Genomic DNA, 14605 nt, shown 5'->3' on the forward strand with positions numbered 1-14605 from the left:
AATTCAAAATGGAAAGCAAATTTTAGCAAGAGGAAGATTAAATGAACATCTGTACAAAATCATCACTGAAAGTGAGAAGGCTAATGCGGCAACTCATAACCCACATGACAAGTGCATCCACCTGTGGCATAGAAGATTGGGGCATCGAAACCCAGAAGCTATAATGGACTTTGCAAAGAGAGGTCTATCAGAAGACATGAAAATATTGCCTTGCCACACACTCAGCAAGTGCACGTGTTGCATCAAAGCAAAGGCCGCCCGAACCCCTCTTCCACAGACCAGTCAGAGTAAAACCATTAAACCCATGGAACTGATACACAGTGATGTGTGCGGACCAATGAAAACCATCACACCTGGCGGGAACAGATATTTACTGAGTTTCATCGACGATTATTCCCGGTACACAATAACGTATCTAATGAAGCACAAAAGTGAGACATTAGAAAAACTTCAAGAGTTTGTAGCTATGACAAGCAACAAGTTTCAAAGGAAACCTGGAATAATATGCACTGACAATGGAGGGGAATATATGAATAAAGAGATGGAATCATACCTAAAGAAACAAGGTATTATACACCAAACAACTGTACCATACACTCCTGAGCAAAACGGTGTAGCTGAAAGAAAGAATCGCACTCTTGTAGAAATGACCAGATGTATGATTACGGACGCTGCCTTACCTAACAAATACTGGGGAGAAGCAATAATGACTGCAACATACCTACAAAACAGGCTCCAATCAAAAGCTATTGAGAGTACACCATATGAAATGTGGAATGGATCAAAACCTAACGTAGGACACATCAGAGTGTTTGGCTGTAAAGCATATGCCCACATTCCAAGTCAGAAACACTCCAAGTTGGAGAACAAAGCCATAGAAGGCATTCTGGTGGGCTACAGTGAGCAGTGTAAGGGATTTAGAATCCTTTGTCCAAAGACCAACAAGGTCACAGTAAGCTGCAGTGTTTATTTTGATGAAAGTGAAGCACCAGATAATACAATTCTTGAAAAATGTGGAGAGGATTTACACGCTGAATTGGCAAGAGACACTGACCCATGCAAAGCAGGACAAGAGCCAGAACAAGAAGTGGAACTTACAATCAACGAGCCAATAGAACCCACTGAACAACAAGAAATCAGAAGATCCTCTCGAATGACAAAAGGGATACCACCCCGCAGGTTATCATACGCTGCTAAAACACATCAAACACAGGAGCCAACAACCTGGGAAGACATAGAAACTTTGCCGAGAAGGGAAGCCGATCAGTGGAGAAAAGCAGCTGAAGAAGAAATAAAATCACTTCAAGAAAATAAAACTTGGTCACTAACAGAACTCCCTCCTGGTCGCAAAACCATCGGAAGCAAATGGACTTTTAAAGTGAAATATGATACAGAAGTAAACATCTATAGATACAAAGCAAGATTAGTTGCCAAGGGATACTCCCAGAAATTTGGAGAAGATTATGATGAGACATTTGCTCCAGTTGTGAAACATTTTACCATAAGAACACTCCTTAGTATTGCTGCCGGAAAGGGAATGCAAGTAAAGCATCTAGATGTCAAAACTGCCTTTTTGTATGGAGACATCAAGGAGGATCTGTACATGGAACAACCACCAGGATTTGAGAAAGAAAAGAACCTTGTAAGCAAACTGCAAAAGAGCATCTATGGGCTCAAGCAAACGGCGAGAGCATGGAATGAAAAAGTGAACGAAATACTCAGAAAAGAAGGGTTCTCAAAAAGTAAAGCAGATCCATGTCTGTATTCAAAGAATCAAGAGAACAAATGGACATACATTCTAATATATGTCGATGACATCTTGACGTGTTTTGAACAAGAAGGGGACTATGACCAAATAGTTCACAAACTGAAACAAAATTTTGAAATTAAAGAGTTGGGGAACATTACTCACTACCTAGGAATTCAAATAGAGCGGGAAGAGAATGGAAGCTATCTTCTTAGCCAAAGTCAGAAAATTACAGAAATGTTAGAACAGTTTCACATGCAAGATGCAAAGGAAGCGAAAACACCAATGGAACCAGATTATCCAAAAACAAGGGAACGTTATTGTTTTCTACAAAATAGACTAAATGTCATATAATTATGCACATGCCCTTGAGAAGGGGTGTTGGAGATACAACAGCATGTACTATATAGTATTGTGTGTTAATATCACTTGACCAGTAGATGGCACTGTACACTAAGGTTATCAGTTGTGCATATCTGAAAACTTGTTGGTTCTTCTCTATCTCTCTTCAGGAAGTAACATGTCTGCCATCACTGTTATACACTGCTGAAATGTGCTCTGTATGTTTGTAACTTAAGTCACACAAGTAAAGTCATAATTCTGCCTCATCACTACCAGTGTCTTCTCTAACACATAACCAACAGGTTATGGGCCCAGCTCCAGACACTGGAAAAAGGAAAACTACAAGCAAGTAAGTGCTGTATTTAAAATCCTACTAAATCCTGTGTGAGGAAACAAGAGCTGTATCCAATTCACTGAAAGATGGGAAGTGCTTCAGATATGAAGTTTACAATAGCAAAGCTCAACAATACCAACTACCAGCTATGGAAGTTTAAGCTTGAAATGCTGTTATCCAAAGATGACTTGTGGCAGGTACTAGATACACAAAGACCCAATGACAACCCGGAAGAATGGGACAGAAAAAATAGGCAAGCAAAAGCAGTCATAAGCCTGTTAGTGGAGGATGATCAACTCATTCATATAAGAAAAGAAAACACAGCTAAAGGTATGTGGACTGCATTACAAAGACTGCATGAACATGCAAACCTAAACAGTAAACTATATCTGCTACGCAAACTGTATAAGATGAGGCTGGGAAAAGGGCAGTAAATGGGTGAACATGTAAATGCCATGCTAGAAATTGTGGACCAGCTGGGTGCAATAGGTGAAGAAATAAAAGGCAACCATGTTCTGTCAATACTACTATGCAGCCTTCCAGAATCATACAGTGCCCTTATAAATGCTCTAGAAACTAGATCGGAAACTGAACTGACGCTAGAATATGTTAAGGGAAAATTAATTGATGAACACAGCAGAAGAAAGGAAAATTTGCATAGTGAAGAGAACGAGAGACCAGAGGCAGCTCTGAAGGTGCATGAAGGCACAAGACAAAGCAAAGAAACCAGGGTGTGTTTTTGCTGCAAAAAGGCCGGTCACCTGAAAAAGAACTGTTCAATCTGGAAAGCTGAGCAGCGAAAGCAGGAGCTACCCATAAGAGAAAGAGCTAAAGCGGTCATGAAAGAAAATGAAAGTGTATCATGGAGTGGTACTTTTAAAGTGACTCAGAATAGTACCTCACACGGATGGTACATTGATTCAGGGGAAACAAGTCACATGACAAGCGACAAGACATTCTTCACAGAAATTGATTTTAGTGTAAAAGATAAAGTCTTCCTACTAAATGGGAAAAGTATTACAGCGGAAGGTAATGGTCAGGGATTTCTGAACTGCAAAACGCCATCAGGGGGCAAGCAGAGCATCCTTGTAAGGAATGTTCTATATGTTCCAAGCCTAGAAGGAAGCCTCCTATCAGTTAAAACCCTTGCAAGCAATGGACTCACTGTCCAGTTCAGAGGTAATGAATGCACAATTCAAAATGGAAAGCAAATTTTAGCAAGAGGAAGATTAAATGAACATCTGTACAAAATCATCACTGAAAGTGAGAAGGCTAATGCGGCAACTCATAACCCACATGACAAGTGCATCCACCTGTGGCATAGAAGATTGGGGCATCGAAACCCAGAAGCTATAATGGACTTTGCAAAGAGAGGTCTATCAGAAGACATGAAAATATTGCCTTGCCACACACTCAGCAAGTGCACGTGTTGCATCAAAGCAAAGGCCGCCCGAACCCCTCTTCCACAGACCAGTCAGAGTAAAACCATTAAACCCATGGAACTGATACACAGTGATGTGTGCGGACCAATGAAAACCATCACACCTGGCGGGAACAGATATTTACTGAGTTTCATCGACGATTATTCCCGGTACACAATAACGTATCTAATGAAGCACAAAAGTGAGACATTAGAAAAACTTCAAGAGTTTGTAGCTATGACAAGCAACAAGTTTCAAAGGAAACCTGGAATAATATGCACTGACAATGGAGGGGAATATATGAATAAAGAGATGGAATCATACCTAAAGAAACAAGGTATTATACACCAAACAACTGTACCATACACTCCTGAGCAAAATGGTGTAGCTGAAAGAAAGAATCGCACTCTTGTAGAAATGACCAGATGTATGATTACGGACGCTGCCTTACCTAACAAATACTGGGGAGAAGCAATAATGACTGCAACATACCTACAAAACAGGCTCCAATCAAAAGCTATTGAGAGTACACCATATGAAATGTGGAATGGATCAAAACCTAACGTAGGACACATCAGAGTGTTTGGCTGTAAAGCATATGCCCACATTCCAAGTCAGAAACACTCCAAGTTGGAGAACAAAGCCATAGAAGTAGAAGGCATTCTGGTGGGCTACAGTGAGCAGTGTAAGGGATTTAGAATCCTTTGTCCAAAGACCAACAAGGTCACAGTAAGCTGCAGTGTTTATTTTGATGAAAGTGAAGCACCAGATAATACAATTCTTGAAAAATGTGGAGAGGATTTACACGCTGAATTGGCAAGAGACACTGACCCATGCAAAGCAGGACAAGAGCCAGAACAAGAAGTGGAACTTACAATCAACGAGCCAATAGAACCCACTGAACAACAAGAAATCAGAAGATCCTCTCGAATGACAAAAGGGATACCACCCCGCAGGTTATCATACGCTGCTAAAACACATCAAACACAGGAGCCAACAACCTGGGAAGACATAGAAACTTTGCCGAGAAGGGAAGCCGATCAGTGGAGAAAAGCAGCTGAAGAAGAAATAAAATCACTTCAAGAAAATAAAACTTGGTCACTAACAGAACTCCCTCCTGGTCGCAAAACCATCGGAAGCAAATGGACTTTTAAAGTGAAATATGATACAGAAGTAAACATCTATAGATACAAAGCAAGATTAGTTGCCAAGGGATACTCCCAGAAATTTGGAGAAGATTATGATGAGACATTTGCTCCAGTTGTGAAACATTTTACCATAAGAACACTCCTTAGTATTGCTGCCGGAAAGGGAATGCAAGTAAAGCATCTAGATGTCAAAACTGCCTTTTTGTATGGAGACATCAAGGAGGATCTGTACATGGAACAACCACCAGGATTTGAGAAAGAAAAGAACCTTGTAAGCAAACTGCAAAAGAGCATCTATGGGCTCAAGCAAACGGCGAGAGCATGGAATGAAAAAGTGAACGAAATACTCAGAAAAGAAGGGTTCTCAAAAAGTAAAGCAGATCCATGTCTGTATTCAAAGAATCAAGAGAACAAATGGACATACATTCTAATATATGTCGATGACATCTTGACGTGTTTTGAACAAGAAGGGGACTATGACCAAATAGTTCACAAACTGAAACAAAATTTTGAAATTAAAGAGTTGGGGAACATTACTCACTACCTAGGAATTCAAATAGAGCGGGAAGAGAATGGAAGCTATCTTCTTAGCCAAAGTCAGAAAATTACAGAAATGTTAGAACAGTTTCACATGCAAGATGCAAAGGAAGCGAAAACACCAATGGAACCAGATTATCCAAAAACAAGGGAACGTTATTGTTTTCTACAAAATAGACTAAATGTCATATAATTATGCACATGCCCTTGAGAAGGGGTGTTGGAGATACAACAGCATGTACTATATAGTATTGTGTGTTAATATCACTTGACCAGTAGATGGCACTGTACACTAAGGTTATCAGTTGTGCATATCTGAAAACTTGTTGGTTCTTCTCTATCTCTCTTCAGGAAGTAATATGTCTGCTACCACTGTTATACACTGCTGAAATGTGCTCTGTATGTTTGTAACTTAAGCCACACAAGTAAAGTCATACTTCTGCCTTATCATTACCAGTGTCTTCTATAACACATAACCAACAAGATGACCAGAGACTGTGGACAGTACAGGGGATGACCAGAGACTGCGGACACAGTACAGGAGATGACTGCTGACCTTTGGGGAGGGAGGGGGAGCAGGTACCTGAATTTGACAGGTACCCGCTCCCACTTCCGCGGAGTTGTCCTCCCTTTAGTGTGGGCACCCGACTGACAGCCGGGTGCCCAGTGCGCATGGGCGAGAAGCGCTGCGCTTTGTGATTGGTCCGATGTCTTCTGGGACCTGTCATGTGTCCCAGAAGATGCCGTACCATGCACAAAGCGCAGCGGTTCTCGCGCATGCGCACTGGGCACCCGGCTGTCAAGCCGAGAGTGCGCACTAAAGAAGCTGGCCCGAAAAGACTGCGCAGCGCTGGACCGAGGAACAGGTAAGGTCCTGCTGCAGAGCTGAGCAGCCGGCCCTGTATTCTGACACGGCGGCAGTGGAAATACCGGACCAGCATACCTCCATATTCGCTCCATAAGACGCACTGATATTTTCCCCCTTTTTTAAGGGGGAAAAATTGCGTCTTATGGAGCGAAAAATACGGTATGTGCCACTTTCAAGTATGAATACTTTTTCAAGGCACTGTATTTATTTAAAACCTTTATCTCCCAAATTTAAAAAAAATGCTGCTGTAACTGCTTGTGTGCTGCTTGTGTAATTGCAGCTTGAGTTGGAGTTTGGCATGAATTTGTCAGTGTATCTAAATCTGCAGCTGGGTGAATCGGATTCGGGCAGAAACAGTGATTGGCATGGGGAGGGGGGGGGGGTGATTACTGAAACTGATTCCCCCTTATGGCTGTCTCTGCAGCAGCTGAAAGCTGACTTCTTCTCTTCTTCTTCCTGATTGCTTTCAGCTGCTGTAGGGAGAGCCATACAGTGGATCGGTTCCAGTAATTGCCCCCCCACCATCCCAAACCGATCGCTCTGCCTGTGCATCATACATTTTTCCCTGCTGCTCAGGCCCCCCTGTGTGCCCCCACCCCCCCAGTGCTGCCGGCTTCCCTCCTCTCCTTCCCAACAGTAGCTGCAAGCACACAATAAATAAATGTATATTCCTCCTGCGCTTTATGGAGTACCTATAATCACAAGCTGCTAGCACTCAACACTGATATCTTGTACAGAGAACAGAAATATATAAATCTTATAGTGCAGCGCTACTGAAATACAATACTAACGAGAAAAGCTACAATTTCTGGGGAAATTGTGTGAAGTGTTCTTGCCTCCACCAGTAGTCTACAACTCACACTCTAGCTTTTGTCATGACTAGTGCACCAGAGATAGGTTCACCCAGACCCCACTACACCACCATTACCCTTCCATACCAATCCCCTTTACTTATTATACTTACAGAAAACATAACACCAATTTTGGAGTAAAATGGCCAACACGGCCTTTTCAAGTTTCAAATCAAGTTTAAACACATCAACCATTCCTTATAACAGAAAACATAAACAGTTGTCGTTGGTCTTTGAAGGCACCCCCAAAACGATCCAAAATGCACCTGTGGACAACCATATTACACTAGGCCTCCAGCCGCAACCAACCAGCTCGGAGACAACCATACCGTCCGCAGTGCAGCACCACCACCTTCCAGTTAAACCTTGGGTAACTGGAATGTTCCCAGGCACACCATACCAACGATGGGTCCCACACCATTTTGTACCCCCAAGATAAGAACCGCCTCCAAAGACCAACCACCACCCAGGAACCAAAATAACCACCCCCCCCCCAGGAGGAACACAACACTCACCAAACAGGGAGGGCGGGAGGGAAGCTCTCTCTCCCACGTCCAGCTCCCAACTGATGCCCCTCCCCATGACATCCCACCCTAAAGTGCAGAAGACCCCACCTACACTCTCCTCTACCAACCAGATCCCCCAGCTATCCTTTACCAACCCTAATACTATTATTAACCCTCACACGTCTTCCTTCCCACTCTGGGCCTAGTTATGCCTGCCCTGCGCTAATTCTTTTCTTCTTTGCGGGCATTTCTCTCTGCTGCCTGCTCACACACCTGGGTTCCTATGGCAACTCACTCTACAGCAAGGGCAGAGAAGAGTGGTTAAAAACAAACTGCTCCAACTTGCTCACTTCACTGGCAGTTGCCATCTTCAAACGGTTGTAGTTTAAAAATTACAAATCCTACACCGAAAAGTTTTATATTGTGAGAATCACAAGACCCAGACCTACATTTTGATGCATAGTATGTCTGAAATATTAAAAATGAAGGCACAGTCGCAGTTTAGAAATTGCCCTTCAAATTTGAGGTGGCCAGAGTGGAGTTTCAATGAATGTCAATGGGCGGCGTGAGTTGCAAACAAATGGTCATATTGTGAAAACTATCAGGACTATGGCTTAGCTGTGGACATTTTTAGTGGCAGCAGGGATAGCTGAACGGTTTGATATAAGATTTGTGTTGGTGGGCTTGAAAATGAGGGAGTGATGGCAGTTTAGAAATCATGTCCTGATTTTTCAGCTCACACTCTAGCTTTTGTCAGCTCCCACTTTTGAACATTCCGCCATTCATTCCTATGGGACCAATTTCACCACAAAAACGCGGATATTTCGTGAACCATTCGGCGAAACGTTCCACAAAGTAACAGCACACCAATCGGGAACAATCCGCACGTTTCAGGATATTACTGTGTCTGTAGTGTAAAAACTGTGGGAGGAGTTAGGGTGGTAAATTTGGCTATAATAATAAGAATATATATGTGAGATAACAGTAAGTGGTTTGCCATGCAAGAACACTTAATAACTCATATAACATTCAGATATAAAGAGACATAGATGAATAATCAAACAGATGCCACACGTGCTCTTATAATATATGTGCAAGTAGGTGGGTGATCTATAGTCCTGTTCCGACTCCAGAACTGGTAACTTAGTAGTGACTACACATGTGTGATAACATATACTGGCCCCCTTAAGTCACACTCTACAGGTGTGATTGGTGAATATATAGTGGTGACCAAACAGATAAAGCAGTGGTTTTCAACCTGTGGGTCGCGACCCCTTTGGGGGTCGAACGACCCTTTCACAGGGGTTGCCAAAGACCACCAGAAAACACATATTTTGGATGGTCTTAAGAACCGAGACACCGCTCCTCTATCCGTCTCCAGGCGGGTCCGCCCACATGCAGATACGCCCACATACGAGTACCCGGCATGATGACATCATCGCGCCAACCCCATCACATACACCCCGTACAAATACAGGTGTATGTGACAGGGTTGGCGCCATAATGTACTTATGTGGACCAGTCACACATGTGTAAAGAGCAGCTACTGTGTAGAAAGCAGATGCTGTGTTGAAAGCAGCTGCTCTGTTAAAAGCAGCTACTGTGTTGAAAGCAGCAGTATTGGAGGTAAAACGACACTTCATGAAATTTAATTACTGGGTAAATGTAAAATCATGTACTGTAAAATCATCAACTACTGCAAAAAAAAATATTTGTGATTAATCACTGTGCTTTATGTTCAATTTGTAACAATGAAAATACATCCTGCATATCAGATATTTACATTAGGATTCATAATAGTAGCAAAATTACATTTATGAAGTAGCAACAAAAATAATTTTATGGTTGGGGGTCACCACAACATGAGGAACTGTATTAAAGGGTCACGGCATTAGGAAGGTTGAGAACCACTGAGATAAAGCAATATTACTCTTAATGCAACAGTTCATAAATGATTAATATTCGTGCTCCACTTGAGATCAATTCATGCAAGCAGTGATAACACGAGGATATCCAGTGATGGTGTCAACACACTCCTCCTGTGGCTAAATTGCCTCCCCACCTTAACTCTGCGACCCAATGGGTCATCACGGCTTTAAGATCACTGAAGGATCTTGCTCCATTATTGGTAGGTATCCTCAGCGGACCTTCCGTGGACCCCTCAACAGGTAGGTAAGTATTCAGGACTCTCTGGGCGCTGACATCAGCTAAGTGTGCCACTCATCATGAACCATGATGAGTGAAGAAAAAATCCTTCATAGAGTAGTAATGTGTATGAAATATCAGTATCTTTAATCAGGTAAAAATGCTCACTCACATTGAGTAGTAGTTCACATCAATAGCAGACCACATGCACGGGTGTACTGCAGGGGTTCAGGCTCATCCAGGTGTACTAAGATGGCAGCCGTACCAGATGTACGTCACTGCAGACCGAAAGCTGCGTCACGGCGTATCTACGCGTTGCGTCACTTTAACTTGTGACTTCGTCAGGATATACACAATAGGATCCTTCAGGATGGAGAGTGGGGGTAAATATGTTACATTTACCAGGTCCTTCTTCTCCTGAAAGAACACAATAAGTGATTAGCACTGAATGAATAGTTAGTAATGAACTTAATAGTATTAACTCCCCACAAACGCCTGCCAGGCATTTGACGAGTGTCACCATAGACTTGAATGGGAGATATTGAAAGGCTTCAACTCCTCCTGACTGAACATGAAGCGTCAATTTTGATGAGACACGACCCTAATGCTTCAGTGTGAACAGCACTGTGTGCTGCCATGTGATGCCATCATTTTCATAGACGTTTGAAGAGAGTTAAAAACGCCCCTTAAACACCTGCTTTCAACTCTAGTGTGTACTAGTTGTACAGGTTGTGTATCTTGCCTAGTAATGCTCCACAGCCCACTTAGTAATGTCCGCTGGGTGTGTGAATGACAGTGTGTATGCACAATGCCTATTAGGACATGAGCAATGCACATGGAACCAAATTGAAACCTGTGCATGCTGCTAATCCCTACTCATGGACCTGTTGTTCTGACTGCTGTTTATGGAGAAGGGAATTAAATAAAATAATTAGGATATTACAGAGCACAAGAAATCCAAAAAAGATACAATAAAGGGTGCATGTTGATGAGGAGTCAAAGGCTTTCAGACTAATGCACACTGGGGAATAAAAATGCCACTTATAGGAGCCAATGAGGTTTTTTTTCTGCTTTTAAACGCCCCGCATGTTAGCCTATGTGTCCATGCACATATAGGCGTTTAGAGGCTGAAAAAAATGCTGCCAGTGCATCTAGAAGCAGCATGTAAATGCATGTTAATGCTAGGCATGTTTAGCAGATGAACGTTAATTTGTTTCAATGGCCAGAATAAATTATTATTAGCCAATGAAATGAATTAATGACCAAGCGCTCGGCACTCCTAAATATGTTTACAAAAATGTGGTTTTAGGCGCGTTTTTGACACTGTTGTTCTCCTGCCAGGAGAGCTGAGCAAATGCCCAGTGTGTGTGGGGCCTAATCAGCGGCGGACTGACCATTTGGAAATTCTGGCACTGCCCGAGGGCCCGGGGTCAGTAGAGGGCCCCATGAGATGCCCCTGGTACCTTTTTCATAGGCTTTTGTGAGTTTGGGCAAGGACACGGCCCCCATGATCCCTTATTGCCTGGGGGCCTCATGAGTTCTCAGTCCGCCCCTGGGCCTAATATTTCCTAAACTCTCAGCATTCCTATCCTACTTATCATCGCCACCATTCCCAAATCCTATACAGCCAAAAATGACCACAAGAGCACATCTAGTGTAAATTGGCCCCTATGTGTCCCAAAGGGCCCTTGTGATGCTGTATTGTCTACACAAATCTACTGGTTTGTTCATGCGTCCCAACAAACTATAGGAACTGCGGAAAAGTTGACTGCATCAGGACATTATGGTTCAGTAGCTGATCTGGTTTTGGAGAAATCATGTATTTCTTCATAACAGTTGTATTTAGCTGCAGTAGAAAAAAATTCTTATTGCATATCCATGCCTTACCATATTCTGAGAGATGACTAAATCTAGTTAAATAGAATAGTAGCTATCCTAAAAATACAAGTGTAAAATATATAGACACAGCGCTATAAATTATATATAAAGCTGCAAACCTTACCAAAGAAAAGGTAAGTGACAATAAATATATAAAGGAATGCGCTAAATACCAAATCACATGCAAATGCAGATAAATACATAAATAAAATAAAAAATATATTTATAAATGTCCGTAATTCATATATAAGTCCAAACACCAAAATAAGTGATTAAAAAATCTCTTAAACAAGAAAAAACACTGTGAAGCAAAATCCACCACCGAATGAAATGGGTAAACTCACCAGAGCTATTTGCTGATCAAATTATAAATCAGCAAAAATAACAATTGCTCTGGGAGCGATGATCTGTTGGAGTATCCAGGACCAATAGACTGCAATCAGCCAAATCAGCACACATGGAACAGCCTTAACTGCAAGTGGTCATCATGCCTTCATAACTTTGGAAATGCTCGGGGAATCAAAGAAGAGTATCATGGTGCAGTATATTAAAACAAATATAATTTTTATTGTAGCCTTAAATATGCACTCACAAGAAAGGTGTCCAGCCGACACCAGCAATAACAGCAATATCAGTCTCAAAAACCTAAAGCAGAGACGAGCCTCGCTCACCACGATCACAGCCGACAGTCTCAAGGAGCGTCCTGACGTCTCATCCACTAAGCCCTACACGTTTCGTCATCCGACGTCTTCAAGGGGCGGCAATTTTCTATTCTAAAAATAATCTACTTTTTCCAGCCCCTTCATGTGTTTAAAGCCGAACTCACAAAAACTTTCATGCTGTAAAGCGTTGGCGCTATATAAATCCTGTATAATAATAGTAATAATAATTTAAATATACACTATATTGACAAAAGTATTGGGACACTCCTCCAAATCATTGGATTCAGGTGTTCCAATCACCTCCATGGCCACAGGTGTATAAAATGAAGCCCCTAGGCATGCAGACTGCTTCTACAAACATTTGTGAAAGAATGGGTCACTCTCAGGAGCTCAGTGAATTCATGCGTGGTCCCGTGATAGGTTGCCACCTGTGCAATATGTCCATCCATGACATTTCCTTGTTACTGTAGCGCTCACCCCTAAAGGAGCCACTGGAATTACCGGGCACTTCTGTCCTACTTCAGTGATGAACCATATATATTGGGTCCACAGCACACCAGTACACCTTGTGGGAAGTTTTATAAAAGGTTTAACCTTTTGGCACTGGCTGAACGCAAATGTGCGGCCTCCCAGCGTCTGGGCCTAGACGCCGAGCGGCCACACATTTGCGTTCTATTAAAAAAAACCATATGTGTTGAGAGCGCGCGCCCTGCACACTCCCAGCACACATGTCCGGTACTCACGGAAAGGTCCCGATCTCTTCTTTCGATCGGGACCTTTCCCAGTCATTTGGCCACCATGACAGCGTGTCACGGCATTCACACGACCCTAAACCCTGGCACGCCTCTCGGATTCTGCAACCCTTAAAGGGCTGGGAGGCGCCGGCGCCAAGGGGTTGATAAGACAGGTAAAAGTCTGCAAATAGACTGCAAATTAGCTTGGAAAATGGCAGTTAAATGCACTGAATACATAAACCTTCTCGTATTGGCACAATAACATCAATAAACACAATATTCATGTATATACGTATATACCGATATAGCTATAGATCAGAATTACCCCCTGCAACTACAGCAGCAATATGTCCCCAGTTAAACTGACGTCTGTCATGATCCCAAGATCGCTGCCACCAATATGTCACGATCGCGGCGTCAGACCCCAGCCCTTCTCACCAAACTCGTGACCGAAGGACTAGCCGATCTAAAACTGCGATGTCACATGCGTAACAATGCCACACCCAGCTGCACCCTGCACAACGATTTTCCAGCTAATGGACCATAGATTGATGTACCGGCAGCCTGAGCGATTGTTACTGGGTCAGGTTAATTACGCAATTATGTGGCGCGTGCGCTGTCCATGTGTGGTGCGGTGCGCGGCGCAGCCCGTTTGACACGCGGGGGGTCATGTCGTGCCCACACCATGGAGCCCGGCATGTTCCCACCCACCAGCGTGGCGGAGTGCCTGGACGCCGTGCTGGTTCCATCTTCGAGTCCGTATGGTACGTTTACCGGGTAAGGGCCACATTATTATCTATTCATTATCCATCTAATAATTATCTATCTATTGGTGTGCATTGCCCTGGCTGTTCCATATTGGGGGAGTTCACTTTTAACGGTGACCGTAAATTGAGGGTTGGGGCCACTCCCTGTGGGATAATTCACAAGTGTGCCTCCAGTATAATATATGTGCACCATATGTGTGTTTATCTGTGTTTGCTGTATGCAACTCACAAGTTGCTTTTTGGTACATCATGTGCCATAATTACATTTATTTTTTTTTGTTTGTTTTTTTTTTGCTCGGTCATAGGGCTGTTGGGAGTGAGTGGGAAGTTCTTATTCGCCCTTTTTGACATTTCTTTGGTATATAAGACTGTGGCCAGCAGGTTCATGCTTAGCTCTGAGGAAGGGGGTTTAGCTCCCAAAACACGTCAGCTCATCCGCATCACAGACTTAGCACATGTGACTGTTTTTGTGGACCTTTTTACACTGATTTTAATATCGTTGGTTTGTGAGTATATATTCATTTGTCTACTCAATAAATACGTGGTATACCATGGTAATGCACGATGAGAGTGCGCCCTTGTTTGTTCATAATTACGCAATTAACCCTTCACACTGCCACCACCTCCTTTTTGTACAGAGAAAGAGGAAACTCGGCGATATCAGC

Source organism: Staurois parvus, unplaced genomic scaffold, assembly GCF_062004578.1.
Source record: "Staurois parvus isolate SC_StPar_1 unplaced genomic scaffold, SC_StPar_1.0 ptg000310l, whole genome shotgun sequence".
Lineage (NCBI taxonomy): Eukaryota > Metazoa > Chordata > Amphibia > Anura > Ranidae > Staurois > Staurois parvus.